The sequence below is a fragment of the Ambystoma mexicanum genome, chromosome 6p (genome assembly GCF_040938575.1).
Source record: "Ambystoma mexicanum isolate Mex_15411 chromosome 6p, UKY_AmexF1_1, whole genome shotgun sequence".
Lineage (NCBI taxonomy): Eukaryota > Metazoa > Chordata > Amphibia > Caudata > Ambystomatidae > Ambystoma > Ambystoma mexicanum.
Window position 1 is genome coordinate 187,146,909 of NC_090935.1, and position 14,034 is coordinate 187,160,942.

Consider the following 14,034-nt stretch of genomic DNA (forward strand, 5'->3'; position numbering starts at 1 on the left):
CACCTGTGGCATGCCTACTGCTTGCTGTGATCCTGGCCCTTCTCTACTGGTTAACATCGCCCCTTCTATGGCATATTTTGACAATTTGTTCTGCACTAACTTAGCTTCCTCAATCTTCCTAGCATCATCGTTCTTTCGATTTTTCTCTGGCAACAGTCTGCAATGATGTGCAATGGTCAGCTGTATTTCTGGCCAGGGTTTTGCCTCCATACCCACCAGTTTCTTGAGCTGTCTCTGCACTTGGTCTGGCAGACGCTAACATAATATAAGTAGAATACAGGTATAGATTTTCCCCACGGCTCCCGTGATTCCAAAGACCAAACCTCTTGAAAACTTCTGAATACAAGCAAGAGGTTCCTCCCCTTCCTGCATCTTACGTGCCATTAAAGATCCCATATCTGACGTATCAGGATACTGTACTCTAAGCCCTTTCCAGATTTCCACTCAACAGTTATTAAACGGTGCTCCATCATGTGTTGTGTTCTGTGCAGTGACACTTGCGTACCCTGCTCTTGACCAAATGTCATCAGCCCTCTCCCCAAGAATAGTGGCTAGAAGACCTTTAATGTCTCCTCTGGCTAACGTGTTTCCTTCTGTCATTTTCTCTAATTCGCGTATCCATTTCCCAGCACTGGAAGTTAAACTAGGGAGTTTACCCCTTAAATTATCCTTATCCATCTGTAGCCAAGGTATATAATGTGGTCTGGCCCCTCATTTTTCTAACAAGGGAAACTGTGAAAACCCCAAAATCGCAATCATCTCCCATCATCTGCCTGTCTATAGCAGAGACAATGGTTCTGCATCGCCTTCTCCCAGGTAATGACCTTAGCCTGCTCACCTAGGGTGGCAAATTCCCCCTTTCGCTGAGAGATTGTCTTGTGGGTCGATCTGACCACACCAGGGGCTCTGGCGTCCTTGATTTAGGTAGGTCCAGATCTGACCATCTTACTTCCTTCTCTATCTGGGAACATCCCTCAAGACCACAGGCTTCAGCTCACTCCTCCCCGCGGAAGGATCCCCTTTCTTCATCAGACATGTCTTGCCCCCAACTAATACGGCTACCATCTTTTTCAACTCTGATCAAGGTAAGTTTGTCCGAAGACAAAGCTCTAGGCTCGAGGCTGAACAGGACTCCTTCTTGGCCTCATGACTGTATGCTTACAAATCGATCACCTTTCCCATTATTTCTCAATTCATTCTTTGTTATCATCTCTTGATAAACCTTATCAATTTTTTTTCCAGTGCTTCTTATATCACAATTATCCTCTAAATCTAGTCTAGAGGGTCCTGGCATTGGCTCTTGTGTTTAGAAGAACTCTTCTATGCCCTCCCATGCCACTACTAGACCAGGTTCCATTAATTATTTCTCCATGTGATCAATGTCACGTTCTTTCTGCCTTCTGTTTCGTTCCATTTCCTCATCAAAATCTTTTCTTTTCTTTGCTTCTTCCGTAACCCTTTCTTCTTCCTGCCTTTTCACTTACCTCTCTCATTTGCCCTACGCATTTCTTCATGCCTTTGTCTTTACATTCTTTTATCTCTTAATGTCTCTTCTTCCTCTCCTTCTCGCTTCTTTTCTAGCCTGTCTCGTTCTTCAAGCGCACTCTTTCTGTTATTATGCTTCCTTTGCTTCGGAAGCCCCAGCCAAACCTGAGTCAAATCAGCTGCCCTAACCACATTTAAGAAACGTGCAATGCAGTAAAAAACAATTTGAACCTTCTTGATAACCTCTGAATGTACAGGGTGGGTTACGTGTTCATGCTTAAGTTGTATGAAAATATATCGGAATTGGTGGAGAAGTTTGGAGAAAGTTGTTTGGTAAATTATAGTCTTCGATGTAACCCTGTTCTGAAAGCAACCTACTCCAAACCACCAATGATGGTACAGAAATGCAAACATTGCAAAAACCTTCAAGTTCCTTTGTGTATTTTCTCCAGAAGGCAGCAGCCACTAGTCCACTCTTCTCATAGTACCCCACTACCCTGACCCCCAACCCAAGGCATCACCCGATGGTCTACCCTCCTCCCAGTACCCCTTTGACCAGTGCCCCAACCCACCAATGCAAGGCAGCACCCGCTATTCTGCCTTCCTGCTAGTACCCACTGCCCCCTGCCTCAACCCCCAAATTAAGGTAGAACTTGCTAGTCTTCGCTCGACCCAGTGCCCTAACCCTCAAACTCCTATCCCAAGGCAGCACCTACTAGTCCGCCCTCCTTTCAGGAACACGCTGCCCCAAGAACCCAACCCAAGTCAGTACCCACTAGTCCCTGCCCCTCTCCTAGTACCCCACTGCCCCAACCCTCAAACCAAAGCAGCACCCTTTAGTTGGCCCTCCTCCAAGTACCTCACTGCCCCAACCCCCAACCCATGGCAATACTCGCTAGTTCACCTTCCTCCCAGTTTCCCACTCCCCCAGCCCCAATCCACCAATCCAAGGCAGCACCCGCTATTCCACTCTCCTCCAGTACCCCACTTCCCCAAACTCCCAATCCAAGCCAGCACGCATTAGTTTGCCCTTCTCCCAGTACTGAATGGACCCCTGAAGTCCAACCCCCAACCCAAGGAAGCTCCCTCTAGTCCATCCTCCTCCCAGTACCCCACTGCCTCAATATGCCAACCCAAGGCAGCACCCTCTAGTCTACCCTCCTCCAAGTACTACACTACACCAAACCCCCAACTGAAGACAGCACTCGGTAGCCCGCCCTCCACCCAGTTCCTCACTGCAATAACCAAAGGCAGCACCTGCTAGTCAGCCCTCCATCCATTAGCAAAATGTCCTAACCCCCAACCCAATGCAGCCCCCAGTAGTCCACCCTCCTCCCAGTACCCCACTGACCGCTGCCCCAACCCCCAAACCCAAGGCAGCACCGCTAATCCACCCCTCCTCAAGGCCTCCATCCAGGGTCCTGGTCTTAAGCTGCTAGTGTCATAAAACTGACAGTGGGCTTAGCTCGATCTGATGTATTGTTGCCATCTGAGCTATGCTGGGGAGTCAGCCACTGTATGCCACATTCCTCACATCTGTTGGCAGATGGGAATTTTGCACTGGGCATTTCACTCCTCACTCCCAATTTCTGAGGGAATCCTGGTCATTTAATTTCCCTCCACTCAGTAATATGCATTAAACTTGTAATTTGCCATGTCTGATCTGCATTCGTAGTCAGGGAACAGCAGCTCAGGTGGCTTGTCCTTTGCACCCTCGGGTCTGTCAGGGGGAGATGAGTGTCTGAGCATGCCCAAACACAACAGTTTGTGGGACCAGGTTGGTCACACATGTGCCAATGACACAGCTGGTGGAGTGGGAGGGAGAGGTTGGGCCAAGGCACAATTTGTGCGAGAGGGGTGCGGAAACTGCACATGTCTCCACCACCGATGTGGAGAAGGGTGCGGCACCTCCCTCTGGCACCACCCTCCAGAACAGTTGTCATTGCTGATGCTGTATAAAAACAGCTCGGTGGAGAAGTGAAGTGGCATGGCTCATATGGGCCCACACACACTGTATGGTTGCCAGTCCTTGTGGCCAGCCCACCACCCTACTACTCTGACATGACCAATGGGAAATTACAGGGCTGCTCAGCCTTTGCTCTGCTTGGAGGGGAGAGCCACCCATGTAAAGGAGCAATGCCGAGTGGATATGCTCTTGAGTCAACACCATCCCAAGGCGGGTGGAAGGTCATTGCATGTAACAACTGCTGAGGCCGGTCAAGCAGTCTATCCCTAGGTGGACCAAGTGTGCCAAACAATCCTGTGCACTGCAGGGAGACAATGGCCTGCAATTGAATTTCTCAGAAGAGCGTCCCCAGTGGTCAATGTTCTGTTGGCACATTCTGTGGTTCAAGGCCATTGGGTATCTTGGGGACGTGCAGAGTCTGGATATGGCAGTGAGAATCTAGTGGAGCACAGACAAGACCTATATACACTGTCTAGCCAGATGAAGGCTACTATGCTTACTTGAAATTTATGTACCAAGGGTGACAGAGGAGGAGTTCTGGCCAAAAGTGTCCTACCACCACATAGACCAACAGGAGTACATTTCAAATTTGAACCTATCTGGACATCCACAGTTGGCCAGTCATCTAGACCGTCCATAAATTCATGTCCTCAACAAATGGATGACCGGTCACAGAGAGCTGTCAACTGTTAGTTCATAGCATCATAATTGGCCCAGGAGGGCCGTGCACCTAGTCTCCTTGCAAAGAACACCCCTCAACGGCCTCCTCCTCTACTTCCCTCATCTCTGACTGTCTGTGTGGTATCCAGGAGTGGTGTGCCGCCAATGACCTTTGCCTTAATGCCAGTAAGATTGATATTCTCCTCATCGGCACAACCGCTCCCTCGTTTCCTGTAGCTCTCTGGCTGGTCTCTTTTGGCCCCCTTCCTGCTCCCACATGCAAGGCTAAAAATCTAGGGGTCATCTTCGACTCTACATTCTCCTTCTCTCCTCACATCTCTGACATCTCTAAGAATTCACACTACCAGCTGCAACTCTTCAGAGGTATTCTTCATTTCCTCTCCTTCCCCAAGAAACTCACTTTCTCCAGAGCTCTGCTTCTCTCCAAGCTGGACTATTGCAACAGCCTCTTTCTAAATCTGCCTACTTCTACTCTCCGCCCTCTGCAATTTATCCAGAACAGGACTGCGAGACTTGTCCTTGGCCTTAAGCCCAGAGAGCGTATCTCTCCAGGACTGAAATCTCGGCACTGGCTCCCAGTGGCTGCGAGGATTAAGTTCAAAACCCTCTGCATCGTCCACAAGGCCTTCTGGGGCCTCAATACCTTCAACTCTCTCTTCGTAAATACCTCCCTTCACGAGCTCTTCGCTTATCTACCTCCAATTCCCTCAACGTCAGTCAATTCTCCAAGCGACGAGTGGGTGGTGGATCGGTGGATCTCTTTCTGCAGGTGGGGCCTCCCTCTGGAACAGCCTCCCTGCCTCCCTGAAACTTGGAGAATCATCTTCGGTTCCGGAAGAACCTCAAAACCTTTCTCTTTGCATCTGCCTTTTCTCCTCCTCTTCCTTGCTGATTTCCTGGCTGACATTAAAACTGCACTGGTTACCTGGCCACCCTCAGATCTCGGGCCCAGTTCCCTTCCCCGCCAGTCACACTCCTGCACTGCCTTCCTGGCAATGCCCTCACTTGGTGACTGTTTTCTGTATCCCTACAGTCCCACCTCCAACACTCGACACTGTACGTCTGCACTTACCCTCTCACTTGCCACCTGCTGGCCGGATTTTTACTTATTGTTTATTTATTGTCTTATCCCATGTACTGCACTGTACTCTCCCCTTTTCCCCCGCACTTCTCCTCCTTCCCCTTCCCGTGCACTTCCCATGCACTTGCGCGATCTGAATGACACCTGGCCTAGTAGGATCGTTGTCTATCTTCCCTCTGTTCCCTCTCCCTTGTCTCTTCGCGCCTTGAAACACTTGTGTATAGACGCGTTATAAATGCCATATCATAACAGCATGACCGCAGGAGGTAATACACAGGGGCAGGGGGGACAGCAGGGCTCTTGGTAGGGTGGGCAAACACTAAATTCATGGGAGTATAGCTGGTCCAGGATAAACAATAGCTGTCAACATACCCTGTTCCATGAATCATCCCTTCAGCCAGTCCTAATTTCATTAAGCGCAGCATGGCCTTGCGAGCAGGCAGAGAGATGCTTTGGCAGTTGTCCATCCAATAACATATAGTAAAATGCAGCTATGACAGTCCGACCTCAAAGCATGCAACATGTAGAGACACCCATTGCTGAGGATCAAGCTGCAGTGCCATTTCTCTGAGCCCCAACAAATGCCACAGTGACATGCCATGCCTGGCCCCTCATGCAGTAGACTGAGATCACACAGCCATCCTTGCAGTCCAAGGCATCAACATGTCATTTCTAGACATCCATTCACAGGTGTCAGTCTCAGCTGCTGAGTGTGGCTGATGCAATCATCATTTGCAAATGAGCAATCCAAAGAGGTGTGGTGCATGCCCGTCCCTCACATGCCACCAACATCTCAATCTGGCAATGATACCTGCCTGGCTACTTGCTGTCAGCAACTTGTATCACATAGACCTGAGTACACTTGCTCACCAAGAACTGACAGTGAACACCCCAAAGCTTGTCCACTTCACAGATGTCTGTCATCACATAAACCCAACATCAACATGAGGCTGCATGCTTGTTAAGAATTGTACAGCACACATGCAGTGTACAGAAGAGATGACCTCAAATTATGAATACCCATTCAGAACACACAAAAACCTGTAGAGTAGTACACTGCATGGGCACTCACCAGCAGCTTGGATCCATGCCTGCAGGTCAAGGCTCTGGCTGTGGACAGCATGGTTGAACCTCTCCAGGTATCAGAGGTGAAGGACTGAATCCCGATGGTGGCCGCATGGTACACCTCCAAGATGGCACCTGCGTCAAGGTCAGCATTCGCCTTCGCACGACTGCAGAGCCTGTGGTCATCCAAGCGCTTCTTCATGTGATCCACTGTATGGAATGCTACCGCATCCACATTGATGGAAGCCGTGATGGTCTCCAAGATCTTCTGACACCTGCACGTCCCAAGCTTCATCTGCGGGTTGAAGAGGGTATCATAGTTTCCCAGGACCTGCTCACCCAGGATGCCAACTTTGTTGGCGCTGAAGTTGGCAGACGTCACCCTAGCCCTCGGGGTGCCGGTCAATAGAGTGGGCATGGCTCCCCCTTAGGTTGGTGGTGTGAAGCTGGGTCCTGATGATGAGTGCTGTAGAGCTGCAGAGTTGGAACAGAGAGGTAGAGTCCTAAGATGGCAGATGTGTTGGTCACAGAGCCTGACAGATGAGCCACAGGAGCGTAGACAATGGGGTAATAGCAGGCACTCAAGACAGTGCTGGTTGTCAGCAGACACACATACTACCAGGCAGCAGCAGATGGTGAGGTTTGGAGGCAATACATGGCATGATGCAGGAGGAGCTGGCATCTATTCACTAGGCAGCAGTGTGAAAATCAGAGAAAGGGCCATGATTGTCTAAATTACATGACGCACGCAGCATGCCTATGCACCCAACGCTGTGCCGGAAACATTTAAGGGGTGCAACGTGCAATACCTGTCATACGCGGAGACAAAGAACACAGAGACAGAATCACTTAGAGGGTTCAATGCGTACACATATCTCATGGAGATAGATAGGGGTGCAATGCTAATTTCATGGAACTTATTTCTTTGCGTGTGCCTTGTAGAGCCTATGTTTTGGGGGAGTTGCCACACAGTGCATATTTTTGTGCGTGTCCCTTACAGAGCCTGTTTTTCAGGGGTGCCACGTGGATTTTTAGCCCAGATTCCAGGCTACCTTGTCCTGAGTGCACCATGAGTGGGAGTGCTCCACGGAGAGGGAAAGGATGAGGACAGCGATGAGGGTAGGAGAAGGATGGTGGTGAGCCTACAGATGCTCCTGCACCACCAAGGTACACTTGTGGCAAGACGGGAAATCCTGCAGAGCAGGAATAGGCAGCACCGCCGGAAGAGGCACCGGTGAAGGAGAAGGGGCAATCATGGAAAAAGTGTTTCACCGATGAGGAGTTGGAAATCCTCACAGATTATGTCGGCAAACACCATGTCAACCTGTACCCTTGGGCTGGCAGCACCCTTTCTGAATCATTTGAAACACATGTGTACGAGCACGATACAAATAAAATATCATATAATTTTTTATTGTTTTATTTTTTTATTGACTTTAGTTTGTAAAAGCAAACAAAACTTTTTGTCAAAATTTCATCATTACAATCCAATTTCCAAAAGAAGAAAAAAAAAACACCTTCACAGTCATTTGGCTCCTTAATTCTCGTTTCCCCATTCTTTTCCCTTAGTCTTGCTTATATATAGTGATCTCACGAACAAGTTTCAATTAGCGCCGCTGTACGTGGCAATTTCATATCGATGAAGTTAATGATTGAACAGGTTAAGTTGCTATTTATCCCCGATATTACATAGCTCCACCATTCTGCTCCACCATTCCGCCATGTTTCCTTTCTTTGGAGCAAAGCGCGCTAGATGTAATGAATGCTGATTTGTAATGCTAGAGCATTCAGTTATGAGGTGTTTTATTGATTCAGTCTATGGGTCTCATTACACGGAAGGCGGTAATGGTTAACGGCCACCGTTAATGGTAACGGTGACCGTTAACATTACCACCTTACTACGAGGTCCCTTAGCGGGTTGGTGCTTTAACGCCTGCTTTTTGCAGGCGTTAAAAACCAACCCGCTAAGGGACCTCGGAGCTAATTACGGCACCGCAAAATTGCGGTGCCGTAATTAGCGCCTTCCACATTCCCGTAGAGCCCTATGGGGCAAAAATGGGAATGGGGAAGGGCAATGACGGAAGGGGGATTTACCGCCCCTCCAACCTTGGAATGGGGCAGTAAATCCCCTTTCCGCCAAGGGGGTGCCGGTATTTTACAAAGATTCCCAGACCCCCCTTTGTTTGCATACATTAACTTTGGGTTTCACCCTAAGTTAACAGGGCAATCCAGACGTGGACCCCTTGCTCACTGTTCTTAGAGAGGCAACAGTTTCACCTCACTGATGATGCCCAACAAGGCTGAAACACGTGTATGGGGTTACTGATGGTACTCGTGTTCAGGGGAGAATTGCATAGCATTTCGGCGCTGGACTGCCCCTGGGCAGGACAAAGGCTGATATGCGGGGAAATTTCTTCTCTGTGAAAAGGACAGTGAGTTAAAGACTTGGTAGAGTCTCTCCCAGGGGTTATTCACCCAAGAACAAGTCATTGGGCTGTGTTCGTGCTGGTAGAGAGATTCCCAGACCCCCCTTTGTTTATTTACATCTGCTGTTGCTAGAATTGACATCAATTTCTCTTCCCAACTATTTAACAAATATGCAGATGGCTCAGAGCTTTTATTATTTAGAATCAGGTAAGGTTTAGCTCCTGGTGTTAATCTCATTTTACGGAGCAAAATTATTGATTTCCACAGAACTACGGAATGTAAGGAGTTAAGGCCCAGTTCATGCGAATTGCTACCATTAAAGTACACTGTGGTAATTTAAGAACTTTGCGCCAAAATGTGCCTTCTATTTGGGTCCAAAATTTGGCGTCAATATTCCAGCTGGTTTCACTGTCAAAACATACTATTGGAGTCACTTTTTGGGTGTAGAAGGTAATTACCGGTTGCAATGAGAACTTCCCATATTTTGCATGTAGTTTCGCTCGATGCAATGGAAATTGCATATACGAGAAATTTTCATATGAGAAGATACTTCAGTTGTCCAGCTCCACTCTCTTATCGAGCTATTGAATACAACCCCCAGATAACGGATTGTATCTGCTTTAATCAGGACTTCATTGTTCACTTTCCACATGAATATTTTTTTCTTGGTGTTTGTTTTTAAACCCAAAGCAATGACTTGGGATTTTTTCACGTTTATAGTCAACAGGAAAGATAAATTTGAAGAGAGGACAGCAGGCTTTGAAGGCCAATTTCTGTACTGTCCAGTAGTACAATGTCATCTGCATAAATTACGTGGCTTAGGTGATTTCCGTTCATGAGACAGGAATCTTTTTTTGTCATGGCTATATGCTCAAATAATATTTCTTTGTTTGCTTTTAGCATTTGATTTGAAATGCCATCAGGTCCTGCGGCTCGTGAGGTCGTCAGTTTCTGAATTGCAAATTCAATATCTTAAGCTGTTTCGATCACATTCCAACTCCTTGCTACCACCAATGGATCAGATAGCATATTGGCTTCATGGTGGTTAAATACTGCTGTAAAGTGCTTTACCCAACATGCAGCATTCACTCCGTTTGATAGTGCACTCATCTGGTTTAGTTTGCCAGAATTTATGATTTGCCAGATGTTACGGCTGTCTTTTTGGATTAAAAGTCGAAGCATTAGTTCGGCTTGTTCTTGAACTCGAATGCTATTGAATGACTTCAGCCAATTGCGATTTCGATGTCGTCTTTCCCTTAGCAGCGACTTTAGATTTGGTCCACCAACTTTCTTTATCTGCTTCAAATCCTTTTGTAATTGTTTCTTTGCCTCGTATAATATTGGGCTGAAAGGGTGAATATTAGGAATACTTCTTGCTTTGCACTTGTTTGTGTTGGTGTATTTCTTCAAAAGGGATATATATTCAACTTGCTTGTTCTGATTCAATGTTTGAATATACCCCAGTGTTAAGATGTCAATCTGCTCACTATTTATTCGCAGTCTGTTTTGAGCATTGTTAATGCTTAATCGAGGTGTGTGTATTTGCGGCCGCTTTTCATTTGGATTTTCCCATGATAGCACCAGCGGATCATGACCGCTTTTGGTCGACTTTATTATTGAAAGCTTTGTAATGTGGAAATGAAGACTTTCCGAGGCCCAGATGTAATCAAGGGTTTTTGCGGTGTCTCCTCGGTGCCACGTGACTGCTGCGGGTATATCGCAAATGATTGAACCAATCAGCATTACACAATGTCGCAGCATTAGTTGATACTCCCATTTGGTGCCTCGATCGGCAAACTCTGATGGACATTTGAGTATCTCACATGGCTTTCGCCCTTTTACTTTGTCGAACCATGTATAATTTAAGTCTCCACACACTATTATATATGGTTCCACAAAAGTTGCATGGCAATTGTCTATTTCCGTTGTTACAGTCTGTATGAAAGCAAATTCCGAGATCATCGTAGGATTCCAGTATGTGTTCAACAACAACAGTTGTTGTTAGGTTGATTTCCCATCTTTTGCTTAAATTTCTGTTTGCAGAGTTAGTGCCTGTACGAACAAATTTGGGTTTCGAATGTTTAGTGGTTCCCATCCTGATGAGTTTTTTACCATGGTTAACAGGCCAGAAAAGGGACGTCCGAACGTATTTTTTCCTGCTGTGTTTAAGAATACCATGTATCCGTCACTTGATGGTAACTCCCTTAACCACGTTTCTTGCAAACAGATAAAGGTACTTTTCACATCCTGTATGTCACCATCTTGAAATAGGTGAGCAAATCCACGGGTGTTCCAGGATGTTAATAGTTGGGTCATACTACATGATCCTAGACATGGGACTTGGAAACGTTTGTTTCAGTTGGATAGTCAGATTGATGTTTCATCTGTTTCCATTATCATATCAATATCATGGTGTCCAGTCATAATCTCAAAAACAAAATATCGAATTACAATAACGTCGAAGCAATAATGTCGAAAACAAAAAAGTCGATTTTTTTTTTTAATTTACATGTTTTTTTGGGGTTCCGGTGGTAAAAAAAGGGGTAAAACATAAAAAAAAAGGGGTTTGGGGGGCAAACCCCCCCATTTCGAATAAAAATGAACACAAAAAAAGAAATTCGCATTTTTGTTTTCGACTTTATTTTTTCGACATTATGCCTTTCGACATATTTGTATTCGAGATTATGACTATAAACCCAATATCATATATAGCAAGCCATGGAGGATGTGGCAGGAGGTCAGAGACCTTATCAATGCCTGTGGTGTGAAGAGGTGCATTACATCAAAGTTCCAGAAGAGGATGTGAGCCCTCACACGACGGACCAAGGCATAGTTTGGATGCAAGGGGCCCTCTGTCCAAGCCACGGGAGGTGGATCATCATAAGAGGTGGAGCTGACTCTGAAGAGGTTGCCAGTGGGCTCAACAGCAGTGCACAGTTGGTTGGCAGTTGAGGCCTGGATATTTATGTAGCCACATCAGGTGAGTGCCATTTCTTTGCATGATATGCTGTCAAATGTTGTGGTATAGTTGGCTGGGGTCCTCCTCACCCATCCACGGGAAATATAATATATACCCATAATGTCGACTAAGAAAATGCTGACCTCCATTTTGGCGTGGCACAGTGATCACATAGATCACTTCTTACCTGCAATTTACTACCCGCTTCCCTCCTTGCCCACTTACCTTTATGGTGGCACACTTCTGTGTGCATTGTTGATTAACCCTCGCTGCCGGGTCCTCTATTCATTTTCAAAAATAAATCTTTTTAAACATTCTTGTCCCCCGCTTACCATGTAATGGAAGCGGGGGACACCACCACAACCCCCAACTCTCATTACAATTATCAAAGGGAGTGGGGGACTACCCTGCAATCCTCAGTTCCCGTGGGCGCTGTAATGGCAGTCGTTTTATTTTTACCACAAAGGTGCAGTAATAATATTGTCGCCATTATATGGTTGACATTTTGGCGTGAAACCGATCTCACAGTACACATCACTGTATACAGGAATTCACTGCTGCACCAATACACCGATGTGTGGCAATACCATACAAGATGCATCTCATTGGACATGTTCACAGTGTCATGTGTGTGCATAGTGCATTGTGAATGCAAATCAAGGGTCACACGGAATTAGACCAAGGTGTGGATGATGTCAGAGTCATCCATTCACTACAATGTCATTGGTGTGTCCCTTGCTGATGCCCCCTCTTGTTCATCTGCTTTGGTGTCCATGAGCCCGTGGAGGGGATATGTATTATGATGTTTCATTCTTTTATATTTGTGGAATCTCACCCCTCTAGGGTAACATTTTTTGTCTTTTTTAATTTGTTTTCACCATCCAATGCAGATTTTTTTCTTCTTTTTTTTTTTCCTTCATCCAAGGTGTACTTTATACTTCATGTTTCGTCCTCGTCCAGTGTGGACTCTGTTTGCTTTGAAACCTTGTCCAAGGCAGATTATTTTTTCTTATTTGGTGTTTACCCTCATGTCAGAGCCATTGTCCTCACAAGGGCATTTTGAGTCGGAGCACTGGACATGCTCTGACTGGACATGCTGCCATGCATAGTGAATAAACATACGTGGCATTGTGGGCTGAAACAGCCTTCCACATACAGGTGCACATACAATTTGTCATTGATTCTCATATGTGGAGTCTGTATGACTGTTTACTTTAGTTGGTCAAAAACCAATGTCCTATGTTGTTAAAGGTATCTTGCTTCATCCAGTGCCTGGGGTAGTGGAATTGATATCACATGACCCTTGACCTCTGATGACATCACAGGAAGTGATGTCATTTGACCCCACCCCGAAGTGACATCATGAGAAGTGATGGAACATGACCTTTCACCCCTTTAAGACGTCTAGCAATTATTGTATAGAATTCCAGAAAGACAAATTATTTCTTATTCCTATTCTTTCATATTTAGGGTCAGTGCTCAAAGTGCTACACTTGAGGAACGCCCTGTTTTTTTTAGAGGCCTTAACATAAATTCCATCCACTCTAGAAACAAAAAGCCACATGGCACTGGCCAGAGCCCAGGAGCTTCAATGTTAAAAAAACAAAAAAAACAAATGGAAAATAGTTTTAGGGGTAGCAAGGGAGACCACAGGGGTAGCAAAGGAAACCTCAGGGGTTGCATGTACGAACCCTGGCAACTCCCAAATGACGTACCTGTCTTAGTCCCCATTCCCTCTGCTGGACATTGGCCCTCCTTGCACCAATGCGAAGGTCCAATGTTAGGTTGAGGTGGTGAGGGATTCACAGTACCAAAGCTGTACCAGCAAGTAAGGGTGTATACTGTAAATCGTGCTCATGGCTGTTGAAATTTGCACCCCAACAGTGCATGCCATTACACATGCAGGGTATGCATGGGTGATGTGATTTGGTGATGTTTGGGTGCTGTTCACTGTTGTGAGGTGTCCTACATGTCTTGTGTGTGTGCATGATATTATATGATATAATATGGCATTTATAACACGTCTATACAGTGTTTCAAGGTGTGACGAGGCAAGGGAGAGGAACAGAGGCCGGACAGACAACTATCCTACTAGGCCAGGTGTCATTCTGATCATGCAAGTGCGTGGGGAGGAGGCAGAGACAGTGCAGTAATTGGGAACATATAATAACAATAAGTAAGTAACGGCCAACATGTGGCATGTGCAGGATAAGAGCAGACATCAGGTGTCACGGGATGGTAGGGGGACTGTAGGGATACAGAAACAGTCACCAAGTGTGGGTGGGGTTGCAAGGCGGGATGTGCAGGTGTTTGACACTGGAGGGGGAGGGGCCTGGGCCTGAGATCAGAGGGTGTCCAGGTAGCCAGTGC